Here is a 13,125-nt window from a genome sequence, read left to right on the forward strand (position 1 = left end):
TTTATCACTGGTGGGATTACTCTGCTATGGAGGGGGGAGACTGCCTTTTTATCACTGGGGAGATCGCTCTGCTACCGAGAGGGAGACTGCTGCTGAGGTTTTCTGCATTTTGGATGTGAACTTGGACTGTGGACTTGTTTTTTATCAGTCTTATGGGTTTTTTTTGGTATGCTGTGTTTTGAATCCAAACTTTTTTGTCTTTTTGTGTGCGGGGAGGGGGGGGGGTTTGGGGGGGGGGGGGGTTGATGTGCCTGTTCCATTTTTGCTCTTTTTTTTGTATGGGCAGAAGGGATTTAGGGGTTGATGATTACGCTGCTGTTCTTTTCCTAAAAGTTGCTGGTGAAACTTTCAACTTTTATATGTGTTGCTTGAAATTCCAGTATCTGCAGATTTCCTCGTGTTTGCCGTTCTTTTTCTTCTTGGTTTTATGGATCCCCAGAGATGAAGAATTCAGAGCTGTATACTTTGATAATAAGTGAACCTTTGAACAAAAATGGGAGATGGCTAAAGATTTTGAGCTCATTCCCACTGACAATGAAGTAGCTTACAAAACATGGGATAATTTCAGACTTAAAACAAACGTTTGTGTCATTGATAGGGACAAATAGCCACCCAACCATTTCTTGGTGACCACCAAAATGGTCTTTGATCATCATCTTGGGAGTTGGCACTGATACCAAAGAAGAAGGGGTTCGACTATGAGGGAGATATTGAGTCACCAGGACTGTACTTGATGGAATTCACAAGAATTAGAGGAGATCTTATAGAAACATATAAAATTATGATAGAGGCAGGAAAGTTGTTTCCACTGGTAGGTGAGTCGAGAACTAGGGGACACAGCCTCAAGATTCAGGGGAGTAGATTTAGGATAGAGACGAGGAGGAACTGCTTTTCCCAGAGGGTGGTGAATCTGTGAAATTCTCTGCCCAATGAAGCAGTGGAGTCTATCTCAATAATTATATTTAAGACAAGGTTGGATAAATTTTTACATTAGATTATTAGATTAGATTATGAGGACACTCAGTCCTTGTTTATTGTCATTTAGAAATGCATGCATTAAAAATCATACAATGTTCCTCCAGAATGATATCACGAAAAAAAACAGGACAAACCAAGACTAAAACTGACAAAACCACATGATTATAACATATAGTTACAACAATGCAAAGCAATACCGTAATTTGATAATGAGCAGACCATGGGCACAGTAAAAAAAAAAGTCTTAAAGTCCCCGATCGACTCGTCATCTCACACAGGCGGTGGAAGGGAGAAACTCTTCCTGCCATGAACCTCCAAGCGCCAACAACTTGCCGATGCATTGGAAACACCCGACCACAGCCGACTCTGGGTCTGTCCGAAAACTTCGAGCCTTTGACCAGCCCCTCCGATACAGCCTCTTCGAGCACCATACTCTGCCGAGCGCTTCGACCCTGCCCTGGCTGCTGAGCAACAAGCAAAGCCGAGGACTCTAGGTCTTCTCCTCCAGAGATTCCAGACCACACAGTAGCAGCAGCAGTGAAGCAGGCAGTTCAGAAGTTTCTCCGGATGTTCCTCCACGCTCTCAAGTCCGTTTCCATCAAATCTGGATTGTGCACGGCATCCTACTTGACAAATAACAGACAACACCACCAGAGTGGCCGCTGCGAGCTGCGTCGCACTGCCATCTCCGCCTCTCCTCTCCACAGTAGGGGAATTAAGGGTTATGGGGAAAAGGTGTTAATGAGTCCATGGCCAGATCAGCCATGATCTTATTGAATGGCAGAGCAGGCTTAATGGGCCAGATGGCCTCTCCTGCTCCTATATCTGATCTCCTTATGTTCTTATGTACCAGAAGCTTGGTTGGATTAGTCATATGAAAGCCATGGAAACAGGAGCAAAGCCTTACCTGCCATACCTGTATTACCTGCCATCTATGAAGCTCATCAGAAACGTCATGAAATATTTACCATCCACACACATGGCTCTAGATGCAATGTTAGAGGAGTTCAATTCCATTGAAGGTAGTTGTTTCTGATGGGTTCCCATGCAGTTCAAGCAATCAGTGCCAGGACAAGATCTTCACTGAGCAAAGTAAATTGGACAACTGGTTTATTAGTGTCACATATACAAGACACATGTACCAAGTTCTGTTTGTTGTGTCTGTACAATTACATATCCAATAAATAAAGCTCTACGCTCAGAGGCAAATTTAACGTGTATATTCACTTTACAGGGAGATCAACATATCAATGGGCATGCATAATTTACCAGCTAATGCTAAGGGGAATCATTCCACTAAAAGAAATAGAACTATACATTACACTTCCTCCCCCTTTAGATTAATGTAACGTAAAACTGTATTTTAAAAAGCATTCAATTTCCTTTTAACAAATCGTATTCAAATAAACATGCTTTCAGAATAACAGTCCATAACTAACTTCACTATAGTAAAGATCCAGTCTTTTAGATGGCACTCTGTTTCTTTCAGGAAAGTGCCTCTGGACCTGTGGAGTGGTATCAGGTTTGGCAAATGTCTTGTCAAAGACAACATTCTCTGTTTCAGGTGTCACGTTGTTGTTAATGAACTGATCATCATTGAGGGGAAGTCCAGTGGATGTAATGTGTCCGGCTTGTTGGATGCAGTTGACTCAGGTGTGTTCTTCAGCTGAGCATCCAGTACCTGGTCCACATGTCCGATCTCCAATATCCACTGCATACAAAACAAGATCTACACATCAAGATTCTTTGATGTACAGACAATTGATTTCATCTCACTGAGAAGTCTGGAAACACAGCATTACCAAGGGCTGGCAACCCTTGCATGGCGATGTCATAGACTTTTGACAATGTCAGCTCATTCCTTGTTTCTCTTTGTATTTCAGAATTTGTTACTGGCAGCTGGTCCACCAATGTTTTGTGGAACACTTCTGCTGGGTCACAGAAGGAAGACTTCTCTTCTTCAGTTGTCAACAGTGGAAGACGCGACAAGCATTGCTGTGCTGTTTGATACCCTTGACCATAGAACAGACTCCTAGGAAAAGAGCCCAATGTTGCAACTGGGTAGCAGTCATCACTGGCATTCCCTTCCCTGGATTGAAAGTGGACACAAGGAGCTGGTGGTCTAGCACTAGAGTAACCTTTTGTCCACAGAGGTAGTGGTGAACTTCCCCATACTAGACTAAGGACCTCTTGGTTGATCCGGGTGTAGTTGCATTCTGCACTCGTCAGTGATATTGAAGCAAATAAAATCAAGTATTCAGATCCATCTTTCATAGTGTGTGACAGAACAGCCCCAATGTCATAAGGGGACAAATCACACACCATTCTGATGGGCAGAGGTGGGAAATAATAGGTGAGCAGTTCATCTGATGGTATTAGTCTCCTTGTTTTCTTGAAGAACCTTTCACATCTTTCTGACGACTCCCACTTTGCTCCAGTCTGTAGTAGTACATTCAATGGGTGCAGCACTGTAGCAAGATTTGGAAGAAACCTGTGGTAGTAGATTTCAATGCTCAAGTATGACCTGAGCTGTGACACATGTTCTGGTTTGGGTGCCTGCAGCACTACTTCATTCTTTTTTTGTGGCTTATTAAGCCATGCTTGTATATGGCATGTCCCCAGTATAGGATTTCATTCTTGAAAAGCTCACAGTTCTCTCTCTATGCATGCAGACTATACCCTCTCAGCCTGGTAAGCACTTTACCAAGGTTCTGGAGGTTCTCTTCATCATTCCTGCCAGTCACAATGATCTCATCAAGGACTAGATAACATGGTGTTCCTGGGATATCTTGGAGCACTGGGTCCATTGCTCTCTGCCAAATTGCAGGAGCTGACACGACACCAAAGATAAGACACACAAAATGCTAGAGGAACTCAGCAGGCTAGGCAACATTTATGGAAAAGAGTGAACAGTCGACGTTGCAGGTGAGACCTTCATTAGTTCTGACCTGCTGGACTAATACTAAATAGTAACTGGAGAACTAACTAACTAGTAACTAACTAAAGAAAATCATTTACACCTCAATTTTAGTGTCATCTGTTTACTAGCTTCAGTTAAACCAAATATAGCCTGGAAGTTTGAAATATTCTGATAGGACTTTGCACAAAAGAAATATCAATTGATCTCTCAAACTTGTAAATTCTGCAATTAGTTAACATGCAAAAAAAGACTTATTGAAATTCAGAAACTCCAAGTCTAGTGCCTACATGTTTACCACTGATACTCTGGGGTAGATTTGACTGTAATTATTTGGGTGGATCAGCCCTCTGTAATTGTGCATCATCTTTTGAAAGTCCCTCATGTCTCCTCAAAAATTTGCTATGGCCAACTTTTAATTGAATGCAAGGCATGGGCACATCAGATAATGGTTTAATCAATACTGCTGATCCTCCCTTACTGCAAGCTTTCAAAACAGAAATTGTGTTTATTATACTTTTTACAGTCTCAGAGGCCTTTCCAATTACTGCTCCAGCTCTTGCTAATACAATTGCTGATAGTAATTGTGTTTGCAGTCATCTCTGATTGATCGCAAACTAAAGTTACAGAAACCAAAACAATTATGTCAAAGCTATTGAAAGATGCAATCCAGTAAGAACTGTTAAAAATTCTGCTGATTCATAAAGAATGCCGATATCCCATAGGAATTCTGTATGGCTTGGAGCAGATCTCCCACATCGGTATTCTATTCTCTGTATCCTATTTGCTTTCACTCCTTTGCAAGTTCGTGGATTTCAACCTGATCTGGATAATGAATGAGAAATTACACACTGCTTTCCTTAAAAATGATGCTGTAGTTGTTTCCCATAGCTTAATCACACCAAAGTTACTGCTTCAACATGATGGCCTTTTATCATTTGCTACTAGTATTGGATTCATCACCCTCACATGCACCGAGATACGACGAAACACCTGTGTATACTATCAAGTCAGATCATGCATCAATACATCGAGTTAGTAAAAAGAAAAACAGAAAACAGGGTATAGTGTCCTAGCTATATTACTATAAAGCTGCCACTGAGTGATGCTTGTGGTCTTCTGCTGCTGTAGCCCAGCCACTTCAAGGTTCAATGTGCTGTGCATTCAGAGATGCACTGTTGTAACATGTGGTTATTTGAGTTATTGTTGCTTTCCTGTCAGCTTGAACCAGTCTGGCCATTCTCCTTTGACCTCTCTCAGTAACCAAGCATTTCGTTTTTCCTACCATTCTCAATCGACTCCAGAAACTGTCGTGCATGAAAGTCCCCAGAGATCAGCAGCCCTTACAGTTTATTTGCTTGCTTGCACTATATATATTCAGAGGCCACTTTGTTAGGTGCATCTGTACACCTGCTCATTAATGCAAATATTTAATCAGCCAATCATGTAGCAGCAATGCATAAAAACATGCAGACACGGTCAAGAGGCTCAGCTGTTGTTCAGACCAAACTTCAGAATGGGGAAGAAATGAGAGCTAAGTGACTTTGGCCGTGGAATGATTGTTGGTGCCAGACAGGGTGACCTCCAGGGATCTTCATGCACAACAGTCTCTAGAATTTACAGAGGTGGTGTGTAAAACCAGAAAAGTATCAAGTGGGCAGCAGTTCTGTGGGTGAAAACACCTTGTTAATGGGAGATGTTAGAGGAGAATGGCCACATTGGTTCAAGCCAAGAGGACGCTCAACTAAATAACCACATGTTACAGCAGTGGTGTGCAGAAGAGCTTTTCTGAATGCACAACACGTTGAACCTTGGTGTGGATGGGCTACAGCAGCAGAACATACATTTAATGACCACTTTAATAGATATAGGACATACCTAAGAAAGGGCTGTTTTTGCCAAAAAGGTGGCAATGGCTGATGTGGTACAAGCAATTATGGTTAAGTTTCTGGACTAACAAACTGAGATAAGAATATTGATTCAGAAACAAAGGTTCTGAACTTAAAGAGGAGTAACTTTGAAGGTATGAGACGTGAATTAGCTAAGATAGACTGGCAAATGACACTTAAAGGATTGACGGTGGATATGCAATGGCAAGCATTTAAAGATTGCATGGATGAACTACAACAATTGTTCATCCCAGTTTGGCAAAAGAATAAATCAAGGAAGGTAGTGCACCCGTGGCTGACAAGAGAAATTAGGGATAGTATCAATTCCAAAGAAGAAGCATACAAATTAGCCAGAAAAAGTGGCTCACCTGAGGACTGGGAGAAAGTCAGAGTTCAGCAGAGGAGGACAAAGGGCTTAATTAGGAAGGGGAAAAAAGATTATGAGAGAAAACTGGCAGGGAACATAAAAACTGACTGTAAAAGCTTTTATAGATATGTAAAAAGGAAAAGACTGGTAGGTCCCCTACAGACAGAAACAGGTGAATTGATTATGGGGAGCAAGGACATGGCAAACCAATTGAATAATTACTTTGGTTCTGTCTTCACTAAGGAGGACATAAATAATCTTCCAGAAATAGTAGGGGACAGAGGGTCCAGTGAGATGGAGGAACTGAGCGAAATACATGTTAGTAGGGAAGTGGTGTTAGGTAAATTGAAGGGATTAAAGGCAGATAAATCCCCAGGGCCAGATGGTCTGCATCCCAAAGTGCTTAAGGAAGTAGCCCAAGAAATAGTGGATGCATTAGTGATAATTTTTCAAAACTCGTTAGATTCTGGACTAGTTCCTGAGGATTGGAGGGTGGCTAATGTAACGCCACTTTTTAAAAAAGGAGGGAGAGAGAAACCGGGGAATTATAGACCGGTTAGCCTAATGTCGGTGGTGGGGAAACTGCTGGAGTCAGTTATCAAAGATGTGATAACAGCACATTTGGAAAGCGGTGAAATCATCGGACAAAGTCAGCATGGATTTGTGAAAGGAAAATCATGTCTAACGAATCTCATAGAATTTTTTGAGGATGTAACTAGTAGAGTGGATAGGGGAGAACCAGTGGATGTGGTATATTTGGATTTTCAAAAGGCTTTTGACAAGGTCCCACACAGGAGATTAGTGTGCAAACTTAAAGCACACGATATTGGGGGTAAGGTATTGATGTGGATAGAGAATTGGTTAGCAGACAGGAAGCAAAGAGTGGGAATAAACGGGACCTTTTCAGAATGGCAGGCAGTGACTAGTGGGGTACCACAGGGCTCAATGCTGGGACCCCAGTTGTTTACAATATATATTAATGACTTGGATGAGGGAGTTAAATGCAGCATCTCCAAGTTTGCGGATGACACGAAGCTGGGCGGCAGTGTCAGCTGTGAGGAGGATGCTAAGAGGATGCAGGGTGACTTGGATAGGTTGGGTGAGTTGGCGAATTCATGGCAGATGCAATTTAATGTGGATAAATGTGAAGTTATCCACTTTGGTGGCAAAAATAGGAAAACAGATTATTATCTGAATGGTGGCCGATTAGGAAAAGGAGAGGTGCAACGAGACCTGGGTGTCATTATACACCAGTCATTGAAAGTGGGCATGCAGGTACAGCAGACGGTGAAAAAGGCGAATGGTATGCTGGCATTTATAGCGAGAGGATTCGAGTACAGGAGCAGGGAGGTACTACTGCAGTTGTACAAGGCCTTGGTGAGACCACACCTGGAGTATTGTGTGCAGTTTTGGTCCCCTAATCTGAGGAAAGACATCCTTGCCATAGAGGGAGTACAAAGAAGGTTCACCAGATTGATTCCTGGGATGGCAGAACTTTCATATGAAGAAAGACTGGATGAACTAGGCTTGTACTCATTGGAATTTAGAAGACTGAGGGGGGATCTGATTGAAACGTATAGAATCCTAAAGGGATTGGACAGGCTAGATGCAGGGGGATTGTTCCCGATGTTGGGGAAGTCCAGAACGAGGGGTCACAGCTTGAGGATAAGGGGGAAGCCTTTTAGGACTGAGATTAGGAAAAACTTCTTCACACAGAGAGTGGTGAATCTGTGGAATTCTCTGCCACAGGAAACAGTTGAGGCCAGTTCATTGGCTATATTTAAGAGGGAGTTAGATATGGCCCTTGTGGCTACGGGGATCAGAGGGTATGGAGGGAAGGCTGGGGCGGGGTTCTGAGTTGGATGATCAGCCATGATCATAATAAATGGCGGTGCAGGCTCGAAGGGCCGAATGGCCTACTCCTGCACCTATTTTCTATGTTTCTATGATCCAGAAATATAGACTCAAATACTAGCATAGCAGCTGAGGAATTCAGATTCAATTAATTAAATATATTTATTAAAAATGGCAATTAAGAGAGAAAAATGGATACTGAGGGATAGAAGGAAGATAAAATCCTAAACTTAGTCTCCCAAGTCTATCACATCTCCTTGAAAAGGCAATGAACCACGTTACATATTAGTCAATTCCTATTAAGAGCACATTCGATTGGTCAGTCAAAGTATGCCATTAAAAAAATTGACATGCCCTTCATATTGGCAGATACATAAAAACAGAAATTACTGGAAGTGGATGCAAGGTGAAGTCAGCATTTGCAAAACAAAGAGTTGTTAATGTTTCAGCTGGAAGCTTGGTTAGAAATAGCATAGACAGGCTAAATAACCTCCTGTAGAGGACACACTCCAAGAGAGAAAAGAATAGGTAGAGAGCAAGAGGTCAGACACCTCAATATAGTGACAAAAGATTTAACTGCTTAGAATTGATGTTATAATGGCAGAAAGAAATGTAAAGTGATGAGCATCACACGTAAGTTGTCTCAATCAGTCATTTGAAATGGGAGGAGGTCATTTATCCCACTGAGCATTTGGCTGACACACCACAATAAGTCACAAGAAAGCTTTAGCCCAAGGTACTTTAGAAATACGAGTTGGCTTTTATCATCAAAACTTTGAAAGGCCATTCCCTTTCATTGGTCACAGGTAGGTGAAATTATTTCAATGATAATTTCAGCAGAAGGATCAAAAGCACAAATAGAAAATCTTAAGTTACCAGCAGAAAAAAAAATCAAATCTGTTTTATTTTATGGTCAGGCTATAATTCTGTTGTGATTAGAATGTATTTGAACTGACATCCGGTGTTCTAAGCCATGCACCAAGAACATGTAATTAAACTTACATTGAAGGGCATCATGTGGCTGTAAATTTAGACAATTTTATGGCCTTCAAATGTAAAAGTCCTGTGTTTTGATTCCCAGCATACCATGTGGAACCGGGGGAGTTTATAACGTATTTTTTTTAAAAGATAGGCTGTGAGCTGAATAAAAGACTGAAAGAGTCAACGTGTATCTGATGAAGCTTGGCTTTCTGTTTCTTTCCCTGGACCCCCGAGGTCTATCTGAGCACAAGATTTACAAATTCAGAGCAAAGCAGCATTTTTGGCTCCAAAGTCTGGAGACATTCCCAAAACTCCAGAAGTCCTCAAAAATGTTAATGTTCATATCACTGCTGGAGTGAAACCCATTCAACAACTCTTCAAAAGGAAAACACCAGAACCTCTCCCGTTCAAAACATCTTTTGCATGAGAATAGTCAAACATTAAACATTTCTTAATGACAGTGTCACAGTTAGCTTATTAATGTAGAACAAACAGGATAATGATGGCACATTAATAGAGTGGGGAATAGAAAATAGTTATGTGAATCCTCTGCCCTCTCTCCCACTGCCTTTGTATTGCTATCCTGGAAATCCTTCCTCTCCCCTCTTGGTCCTGATGCAGGGTCTCAATTCAACATTTTGGCTTATATTTTTACCTCCACAGATGCCGATTGAACTGCTGAGTTCTTTCAACTTTCTTATTTAGGTCACAAACAACAGAGTATCTGCAGATGCTGGAAATCCAAGCAACACACGCAAAGCGCTGGAGAAACTCAGCAAGGCCAGCAGTGTCCGTGGAAAAAGTATAGTCGATGTCTCGGGCCGAGACTCTTCTTCTTTTAGGTATTTATTTTTAACCTGGATCTAATTGGTGGTGGATTGAGGATGAGAGGCAATAACAAATTTCATTTGGAGAACAAAGTGTGCAGCAATGTTTGGTCCGTAAAGACTGGCCTCTCAGCCACAAGGGCATTGCAGTCAGAAAAGGAGGCCTTGTAAGATACCAGAAGATGTCAGTGGAATTACCACTAAGAAAGAGAATGCAAACAAAAAGTGGTGACCTGATTGGTCACCAGAAGACATACATCACCAGATTTTCAGGGGATGGCCAACAAGGCTGCCATAATTGCACTGAGTTACACGAGTAACCTTGTGAGGGAAGACAACAGAAGTCAAGAATGGCTGTTATTAAATACACTCAGTAACCACTTTATTAGGTACGCCTGTACAACTGCCTGCTAATGCAAATATCCAATCAGACAAACATGTGGCAGCAGCTCAATGTATAAAAGCATGCAGACATGGTCAAGAAGTTCAGGTGTTGTTCCGACCAGACATCAGAATGGGGAAGAAATGTGATCTAAGTGACTTTAACTGTGGAATGATTGTTGGTGCCAGATGGGGTGATTTGAATATCTCAGAAACTGCTGATCTCCTGGGATTTTCGGATTCAACAGTTTCTATAATTTACAGAGAATGGTGTGAAAAACAAAAAAAACACATCTAGCGAGTGGCGGTTCTGTGGGCGATAGTGCCTTGCTAATGAGACTGGTGAGAGGAGAATGGCCAGACTGGTTGAAGCTGACAGGAAGGTGATAGTAACTCGATTAACCATGTGTTACAAAAGTAGTGTGCGGAAGCACATCTCTGAGCGCACAACATGGCAAACCTTTCAGTGGATGGGCAGCAGCAGCAGAAACCATAACATGCTGAATTACTGTATACTCAGTGGCCACTAAACTAGGATGTATAATTTTTGTAATCTCTCAATTCAAGTAAAGGTAGATTGTCACCAAATAAGAACTTCTGGTTTGTTATCATTTATAAACAGTTGGTTTGAACTCTTAACAAGGCAGGGCTGATTCAATTCTTACCTACTGTAAACCTAAACAGGGATAATGGGAACACTAGTCCAACACATCCTCTCTTGTAACAGGTGTTACCAAACTCTTAGCCAAAGAATGTGTGCAATTGTCCACCGATAAGTGCTCTGAGTATTTTACAGTAAAGACAGTCACGTAAATCTGCAATGCATTGAGAACTAACACAAGTGCCATGTAGAGCAACTTCAGGCAGTCATACGTTAATCCACTGTTAAATATCTTGATTGGTAGATGCATAGCATTATTTAACACAGTAATTTGTTCCATTGAAGGCATCCAATTATTAATAGACATCAAATCCTTCTCATTTCCACTACATAAAGTTTTAACATGTTCACCCTTTTCCATTCACTCTTGGCATCAAATATTTCCAGTCACTTCAAATTCTCCACTATATTCACTGTAAAAGACAACCTCTTCCTCCAAACTCATGGCATAACAAATCAGAACAAATCAAATTGATGGCTCCTAGTTTTCATTCCATTTGATTTCACAGGATCCGATTTGCATCCTTTTTCCTATCAAGTTGCAATCTGAGTTCAAGTCTTGGATAACATCCAATAAATAATCTTAGTCAAATGTAGTCATTTAATCTATTATTTAGATTTACATCCCAAAATGTGTTGTATTCTGAATGAATAAATCATCTTCTCTTTTATGCTTCAGTTACAAAAAGTTGTTGATATGGTAGGAGGTTAAATATGAAAAATCTATTAAATTCATAACCACGACCAACTTTACTTGACAAAGTAATGTCAGAGTTGGTAAAAATTTGGATTTTGAAGCTGCACTAGTGCCAAGTAATTTCGAATGGATACTCCTACAATGTATTCAGAGAACCAAGAGAAGGACAAGATTGTTCAAAATCTTGAGTGTTTTCTTGCTAAATTCGGGTACTTCAGACCCACTTTGAATGTTTTGAATATATGACAACTGTCATTAATATGGCACAGGTACTTCATATTTTTATGCTAACTCATATGAGAACAGATGAACAAAGAGCGTGTGGAAGGAACATGTTTGTTTTTCTCCACCCTCCCTCAGTAGCTTATCAACCAACTTTTTCCATCATCAGCATCACTCTATCAGAAAAGTGTCTTTTGTCTTATCTATCCCTCCTCCACCCTCTCTGTAAGAGAAAGTGAATGTGTTTTCTCTTTCCCAATTATGACAAAAGTCATTGTCTTGAAGCATTAAGTTATTTTTTCCTGATTCATCATGAATCAGATGGACATCTAAGTTGTGTTTCTTATGTATCTGTCCACAGTATACAAATCAAACTGAAGATCGTTGGAAAGAACCTGTGATTCCAGTCAAAGAACATTAGGGGAGAGAATCCTAATTGTCTGGCCTAATACCTAACATTGTAAAAATTATGCCAAGAAATGCATTCAGTCTCTGACAAGTAGGGTAAGTGCCCTACAATGCAGACTCTGTACATTATGCTCTGCTTTTTAAATTGATCCCAATGATTTCATTGAAGTGAACTACAGAGGCAGATTACAAGTTGCTGATACGACTTACAGTTCTTTTAACACCACTGACCAGGGATTAACTTGCAGGCAGCATGAATTTGTCATTTATCCCATTCCTAATTGTAAGGCTTTCATGAATGCAAATTAGCATCCATCTTTCTACTTTCTCAGTGTTAAGGTTTTAAATTGGCTGACAAGCACTTTGGAAAAAGGAAGAATTTACAATAATAAAGTGCTTTTCATTAATGAAAGGCATTATATTCTTGTAAGTTCTTTCTCTTTGCCCTTATCATATTCATGAGTAATTAAGACTTAGCAACGTTATAGCAAAATTTGGTGATGACAGCAAATTAGGGTTATGACAAATTTTAAGACAAGATAAACTAAAAGGTTCAACAAAGGCAAATGTAGTTCAAAGAAAAGTGTAATGAATTATATCGGAAAGAAAGATTATAGGAAAACTTTAACTGGTAATGTTGTCAATGGAGATGAGGAAAAGGGTGATTCAGAGTGAGCACTCATTGTCACAAAGTAGAAGCACAATGAAATATAGCCAAAGAAAGAACAGATACAGCCTCATACCCCAAAGGATTGGCACACTTAATTAAGTCATAGGGTCATACATACAGAAGCAGGACCTGTCTAACCATCAGGTGCCCACCCAACCTAATCTCATTTACCAGCACTTGCATGCCTCAACGATTCTAGTGCTCATCTATACACTTCTTAAATGTGGCAACATTCTCTGGCTTCATTATGCTCTCATATTCCAAGCACCTGAG

The sequence above is a fragment of the Mobula birostris genome, chromosome 7, assembly GCF_030028105.1.
Source record: "Mobula birostris isolate sMobBir1 chromosome 7, sMobBir1.hap1, whole genome shotgun sequence".
Taxonomy (NCBI): Eukaryota; Metazoa; Chordata; class Chondrichthyes; order Myliobatiformes; family Myliobatidae; genus Mobula; species Mobula birostris.